The sequence below is a fragment of the Pimephales promelas genome, chromosome 2 (genome assembly GCF_988280905.1).
Source record: "Pimephales promelas chromosome 2, fPimPro1.hap1.1, whole genome shotgun sequence".
Taxonomy (NCBI): domain Eukaryota; kingdom Metazoa; phylum Chordata; class Actinopteri; order Cypriniformes; family Leuciscidae; genus Pimephales; species Pimephales promelas.
Window position 1 is genome coordinate 50,170,182 of NC_142770.1, and position 7,500 is coordinate 50,177,681.

Sequence of the window (7,500 nt, forward strand, 5' to 3'; positions counted from 1 at the left end):
GCCGGACCCCGCCACGCGCGCCGGGCTCGTGCCCAGGAAAGACGCACCCTGCCTGGGGTGCACTTTACATAAAACCGGCCTGTCTTTTCCTGGAGGTCTCGTACTTCCAGAGCTCCGACGGGGGGGCGTAGTCTGGATTTTATATGCCCACCCAGAGCGAGTCTGAGTGGGACTCACGACGGTCTGATCAATGGTAGGGGGTGCTCTGTGTTTTGCACCACCACACTTGCCCTCTTCCATACAGCCCCGAAGGCCCGTTTTAGGACCGTCTTCCCTCCAGGTCGAGCTCCAGGGGGTGTCGGGCGAATCTGACTCTGGCCCAGGACGGGCCACCCTCCCTGGGCTGGCCAGGGAGGTCTGAGACCATGGGGCTTTGAACCCACGTCACGCCATTGGACTTAGTCGATTTTTCTCAATTTTTTTGGCACCAGAGCCGGACCCCGCCACGTGCGCCGGGCTCGTGCCCAGGAAAGATGCACCCTGCCTGGGGTGCACTTTTCAGAAAACCAGCCTGTCTTTTCCTGGAGGTCTCGTACTTCCAGAGCTCCGACGGGGCGTAGTCTGGATTTTATATGCCCACCCAGAGTGAGTCTGAGTGGGACTCACGACGGTCTGATCGCTGGTAGGGGTCCTCTGTGTTTGCCACCACCACGCTTCCCCCTCTCTCATACATCCCCGAAGGCCCGTTTTAGGACCGTCTTCGCTCCAGGCGGAGCTCCAGGGGTGGCGGGCGAATCTGAATCTGGCCCAGGACGGGCCACCCTCCCTGGGCTGGCCAGGGAGGTCTGAGGGCATGGAGCTTTGGAACCACACCACGTTATTGGACTCTGTCTATTTTTTCCCCCAAACTTTGGCACCAGAGCCGGACCACCACACCATGTGCGCTGGGCTCGTGCCCAGGAAAAGATGCACCCTGCCTGGGGTGCACTTTTCAGAAAACCAGCCTGTCTTTTCCTGGAGGTCTCGTAACTTCCAGAGCTCCAGCGCGGCGTAATCTGGATTTTTACATGCCCACCCAGAGTGACTCTGAGTGGGACTCACGACGGTCTGATCGCTGGTAGGGGGTCCTCTGTGTTTGCCACCACCACGCTTCCCCTCTCTCATACATCCCCGAAGGCCCGTTTTAGGACCGTCTTCGCTCCAGGCGGAGCTCCAGGGGTGGCGGGCGAATCTGAATCTGGCCCAGGACGGGCCACCCTCCCTGGGCTGGCCAGGGAGGTCTGAGGGCATGGAGGTTTGGAGCCACCGCACATTTTTTGTACTTTGTCGTTTTTCGAGATCTGGGCTTCAGAGTCGAGCCCAGGCTCCGTTTCAAGGTGGGCATTGGGCTTCGTTCTTGCCCAGGAGACCCGCACCCTGCCTGGGATGCACTTTTCAGAGAAACCGGGCCGCCTTTTCCTGGAGGTTCTCGTGTTTTTCAGAGCTCCACCACAGCAGAGATTGAATCCTCTTCCCCAGCCAGAGTGCACCCTCTCTGGCTTGGGTGAGTGCCTTGAGTGCCCTGGAGGTCCGAACCAACAGCACGTTTATGGACTTTGTCTATTTTTCCAAATTCGACTCCAGAGTCAAGCCGGCCAAGGGGCTCTCTGAAGGCCCCTCTCTCCCTCCCTCATCCTCTACAAGAGCCCCATGGTCCGTTTTAGGACCGTCTTCGCTCCAGGCGGAGCTCCAGGGGTGGCGGGGGAAATCTGAGTCTGGCCCAGGACGGGCCACCCTCCCTGGGCTGGCCAGGGAGGTCTGAGGGCATGGAGGTTTGGAGCCACCGCACCTTTTTGTACTTTGTCGTTTTTCGAGATCTGGGCTTCAGAGTCGAGCCCAGGCTCCGTTTCAAGGTGGGCATTGGGCTTCGTTCTTGCCCAGGAGACCCGCACCCTGCCTGGGATGCACTTTTCAGAGAAACCGGGCCGTCTTTTCCCTGGAGGTTTTCGTGTTTTTCAGAGCTCCACCACAGCAGAGATTGAATCTGCTTCCCCAGCCAGAGTGCACCCTCTCTGGCTTGGGTGAGTGGTGCCTTGAGTGGCCAGGGCCAACATCACCCACGGGCATCGGGCTTTATTCGTGCCCATGAGACCCGCACCCTGCCTGGGATGCACTTTTCAGAGAAACCGGGCCGTCTTTTCCTGGAGGTTTCGCGTTTTTCCAGAGCTCCACCACAGCAGAGATTGAATCTGCTTCCCCAGCCAGAGTGCACCCTCTCTGGCTTGGGTGAGTGCCTTGAGTGGCCAGGGCCAACATCACCCACGGGGCATCGGGCTTTATTCGTGCCCAGGAGACCCGCACCCTGCCTGGGATGCACTTTTCAGAGAAATCGGGCCGTCTTTTCCTGGAGGTTTCGCGTTTTTCCAGAGCTCCACCACAGCAGAGATTGAATCTGCTTCCCCAGCCAGAGTGCACCCTCTCTGGCTTGGGTGAGTGCCTTGAGTGGCCAGGGCCAACATCACCCACGGGCATCGGGCTTTATTCGTGCCCATGAGACCCGCACCCTGCCTGGGATGCACTTTTCAGAGAAATCGGGCCGTCTTTTCCTGGAGGTTTCGCGTTTTTCCAGAGCTCCACCACAGCAGAGATTGAATCTGCTTCCCCAGCCAGAGTGCACCCTCTCTGGCTTGGGTGAGTGCCTTGAGTGGCCAGGGCCAAAATCACCCACGGGGCATCGGGCTTTATTCGTGCCCAGGAGACCCGCACCCTGCCTGGGATGCACTTTTCAGAGAAATCGGGCCGTCTTTTCCTGGAGGTTTCGCGTTTTTCCAGAGCTCCACCACAGCAGAGATTGAATCTGCTTCCCCAGCCAGAGTGCACCCTCTCTGGCTTGGGTGAGTGCCTTGAGTGGCCAGGGCCAACATCACCCACGGGGCATCGGGCTTTATTCGTGCCCAGGAGACCCGCACCCTGCCTGGGATGCAGATCGGTTTGTGTGAGTCCTGGTTGTGTGAGCGTTACCCTTCTACATCACCCCCAAGGCCCGTTTTAGGACCGTCTCGGCTCCGGGCGGACAGCCGGGGGGCAGGGGGCGAATCTGCCTCCGGCCCGGGTCGGAGCTCCCTCCCCGGGGCCGTGCGTGGAGACCCGTCGCGCCCGGAGCTCCCGTGCAACCCCACGTTTTGGACTTGGGTTTTGGAGCGAGCGAGCGGGGTCGAACCCCGGGGGCCGAGCCGCCACGGAGTCCCCGAGCCCCGGGGACGAAGCCCCGGGAGCGAGGTCCCTCCGTGGAGGCGCGAGCCCCCAGGGCCCGGCCGCCCGCCCGGGGAGGAGAGCGCACGCTCCCCTACCCCTCAAAACCCACGTGGCTGGTTGCAGCAGACCCTGTGCACCGGAGGTTCCTCCAGGAGCGCGGGGCTGGGTGCTGAAGCCCAAGTCATACAGGCAACCATGCCTCCCCGGGACTCCCCCTGCGAGCGGCGGCTGTTTGAAGGACGGTAACCCCACTGCACGGGGCTTCAAACGACCGTAGCTCGCCGAAGGCGGCTCCGATCGACGCCAAATTTTTATGGGCTGGAGAACGGGACGAGACCTTTCGAATGAGACCGCCCCCAGCCCCGTGGGCCCCCGGGGGCCCGAGATACGGGCCCCCAAAGCGCCCCGGAAGCGGAAAAACGCAAATATCTCGCCGAAAACTCGACGTGCCCGGCCGAGGCCGGGCTCATTCGAACCGTCTCGCCGAGCTGAACGCGTCCATATGCGTTTCGTCGTTTTTGGTCGAGTATTCGCGGAGATATCGGCCGAAAACCCTCGGCCGCGCTCTGAAATGGCGCCCGCCGATGACGTCACGATCCCGGGAGAAAATCGCCCGTATCTCCGCGACGCGAAGGCCCAGAGAGCTCAAATTTGGGTGGCGAGGTCCCACGGGGGCCCTCGCTCGAACCAGGGCGGCGGCGGGCCCCGGGGACGCCCCCTACCGGATCGCCGTTCGCCGGGACCCCCGACTTTGAACGGCTATAACTCGGGGACCCGGGCGAGTTGGACCTCGTGGGTGGGCTCTTTCGAAAGGCCCCGTCCGGCACTACGGTCGATTCGAGTTTGGGGAAGATTGGCCCAGGGGTTCGCGAGATATAAGCCAAAAAACGCCGCGCCTTTGACCGGGCCTAACTCCCTGACCCCGAGGCCCCCGGGGACGCGGGTGGCCTCTTTGGATAGGGCCCCTCGAGGCCTACGGAAGACCCGAGTTTGAAATTTTTTCGCCCGGCCGTCTTCGAGATATCGGCGAAAAACGGAATCTTCCCGTCCGGTGGGTGGGTGTGGGTGTCTCCGGGGGGCGGGGGGACTTCCAGGACCCCGGGGGGGGGGCCACCTGGCCGTGCCCGAGGACGGTGCACCTCCCTGGGTGTGCCGTCAGAGCCTCCGGGGCCCCGGAAGTCCCCGCCCGCTGCACGTTTTCGGACTTTGAGGGATTTTCGGGCCCGGAAAAGGGCCCCGAATTCGAACGCACGTAGCTCGGGGACCCGGGGGCCCAGAGACACCGGACTCGGGTCAAGTGTGGCGTCCCGGCGGGCCCCTCGCAAAGAGCCCGCCCCCGAGCTCCGGGGCCCCCGGGTCCCGGCCGTTTTCTCCGAAAGTCGCCCGCGCGTAACGGGGCCCATCTCGGGACCGGGAGGTCCCAGCGGCTCGCGGCGGCGGGTGCGGGGCCCGCTCTCGGGGACCTTGCTCCTCCCGCCGTCCCGAGCCACGGGGACCTTCCGGTCCCGAGATACGGCCACTTCCTGTCCAGCTTTGACCGGGTGTAACTCGAAAAGTAAGCCGAGTTGGGGCTCCACACTCGGGGCTATTGGGGGCCTCTGGGAGGGCCCCACACGCCGGGTGTATGGGGCCCCAACTCGGCTTGGTTCCGGAGATATGGCCCTTTAAAGTTTCAACTTTGACCGGCTGTAACTCGAAAAGTGAGCCGAGTTGGGGCTCCACACTCGGGGGTATTGGGGGCCTCTAGGAGGGCCCCCCACGCCGGGTGTATGGGGCCCCAACTCGGCTTGGTTCCGGAGATATGGCCCTTTAAAGTTTCAACTTTGACCGGCTGTAACTCGAAAAGTGAGCCGAGTTGGGGCTCCACACTCGGGGGTATTGGGGGCCTCTAGGAGGGCCCCCCACGCCGGGTGTATGGGGCCCCAACTCGGCTTGGTTCCGGAGATATGGCCCTTTAAAGTTTCAACTTTGACCGGCTGTAACTCGAAAAGTAAGCCGAGTTGGGGCTCCACACTCGGGGGTATTGGGGGCCTCTAGGAGGGCCCCCCACGCCGGGTGTATGGGGCCCCAACTCGGCTTGGTTCCGGAGATATGGCCCTTTAAAGTTTCAACTTTGACCGGCTGTAACTCGAAAAGTAAGCCGAGTTGGGGCTCCACACTCGGGGGTATTGGGGGCCTCTAGGAGGGCCCCCCACGCCGGGTGTATGGGGCCCCAACTCGGCTTGGTTCCGGAGATATGGCCCTTTAAAGTTTCAACTTTGACCGGCTGTAACTCGAAAAGTAAGCCGAGTTGGGGCTCCACACTCGGGGGTATTGGGGGCCTCTAGGAGGGCCCCCCACGCCGGGTGTATGGGGCCCCAACTCGGCTTGGTTCCGGAGATATGCCCGTTTGAAGTTGCAACTTCTACCCAGTCTAATAATCCCAAAATAATAATTAAATAAAAAAAAAAATAATAATAAAAATAAAAATAAGCCGAGTTGGGGCTCCACACTCTGGGCCTGGGGGGCACCACTAGGAGATCCCCCTGTGCCCAGAGCGTGGAGCCCCGAATCGGCTTTCCACACCACTCACACCGGTTTCTGACTACCTTAAGAGAGTCATTGTTAGTCGCGCAGTTTACCCGACTCTGGGAACCGGGGCTTTGGGCTTGGGGGAGACCCACCGCTCGCCCCCTAACACGTCGGGGGGGACCAGGGGGCACCCGCCTGGACCCCCTCAGCCCCACTTCGGAGAACCAGAACGCTGGCCAGGGACCCCCACGGCGGTTGAAGTTTGAACTTCTACCCGGTGCATCCCGAAAAATTGAAAAAATAAAATAAAATAAGATAATAATAATAATAATAATAATAATTTTAAAAAAAATAAGCCGAGTTGGGGCTCCACACTCTGGGCCTGGGGTGGACCACTAGGAGATCCCCCTGTGCCCAGAGCGTGGAGCCCCAACTCGGCTTTCCACACCACTCACACCGGTTCCTGCCTACCTTAAGAGAGTCAAAGTTACTCCCGCAGTTTACCCGACTCTGGGAACCGGGGCTTTGGGCTTGGGGGAGACCCACCGCTCGCCCCCTAACACGTCGGGGGGACCAGGGGGCACCCGCCTGGACCACCTCCTGCCCGACTCGGAGAACCAGAGCTCTGGCCAGGGGACCCCCACGGCGGTTGAAGTTTGAACTTCTACCCGGTGCATCCCGAAAAATTGAAAAAATAAAATAAAATAAGATAAAAAAAAAAATAATAATAATAATAATAATTTTAAAAAAAAAATAAGCCGAGTTGGGGCTCCACACTCTGGGCCTGGGGTGGACCACTAGGAGATCCACCTGTGCCCAGAACATGGAGCCCCAACTCGGCTTTCCACACCACTCACACCGGTTCCTGCCTACCTTAAGAGAGTCAAAGTTACTCCCGCAGTTTACCCGACTCTGGGAACCGGGGCTTTGGGCTTGGGGGAGACCCACCGCTTGCCCCCTAACACGTCGGGGGGACCAGGGGGCACCCGCCTGGACCACCTCCTGCCCGACTCGGAGAACCAGAGCCCTGGGCAGGGACCCCCATCGCCGTACCCCCTCCTGCCCGACTCGGAGAACCAGAGCCCTGGGCAGGGACCCCCACCGCCGTACCCCCTCCTGCCCGACTCGGAGAACCAGAGCCCTGGGCAGGGACCCCCACCGCCGTACACCCTCCTGCCCGACTCGGAGAACCAGAGCCCTGGGCAGGGACCCCCACCGCCGTACACCCCTCTGCCCGACTCGGAGAACCAGAGCCCTGGGCAGGGACCCCCACCGCCGTACCCCCTCCTGCCCGACTCGGAGAACCAGAGCCCTGGGCAGGGACCCCCACCGCCGTACCCCCTCCTGCCCGACTCGGAGAACCAGAGCCCTGGGCAGGGACCCCCACCGCCGTACACCCTCCTGCCCGACTCGGAGAACCAGAGCCCTGGGCAGGGACCCCCACCGCCGTACACCCCTCTGCCCGACTCGGAGAACCAGAGCCCTGGGCAGGGACCCCCACCGCCGTACACCCTCCTGCCCGACTCGGAGAACCAGAGCCCTGGGCAGGGACCCCCACCGCCGTACACCCTCCTGCCCGACTCGGAGAACCAGAGCCCTGGGCAGGGACCCCCACCGCCGTACACCCCTCTGCCCGACTCGGAGAACCAGAGCCCTGGGCAGGGACCCCCACCGCCGTACACCCCTCTGCCCGACTCGGAGAACCAGAGCCCTGGGCAGGGACCCCCACCGCCGTACACCCCTCTGCCCGACTCGGAGAACCAGAGCTCCTGCACAGCTCTGGCCTACACCCTCACCAGCCCACCGGCCGAACCC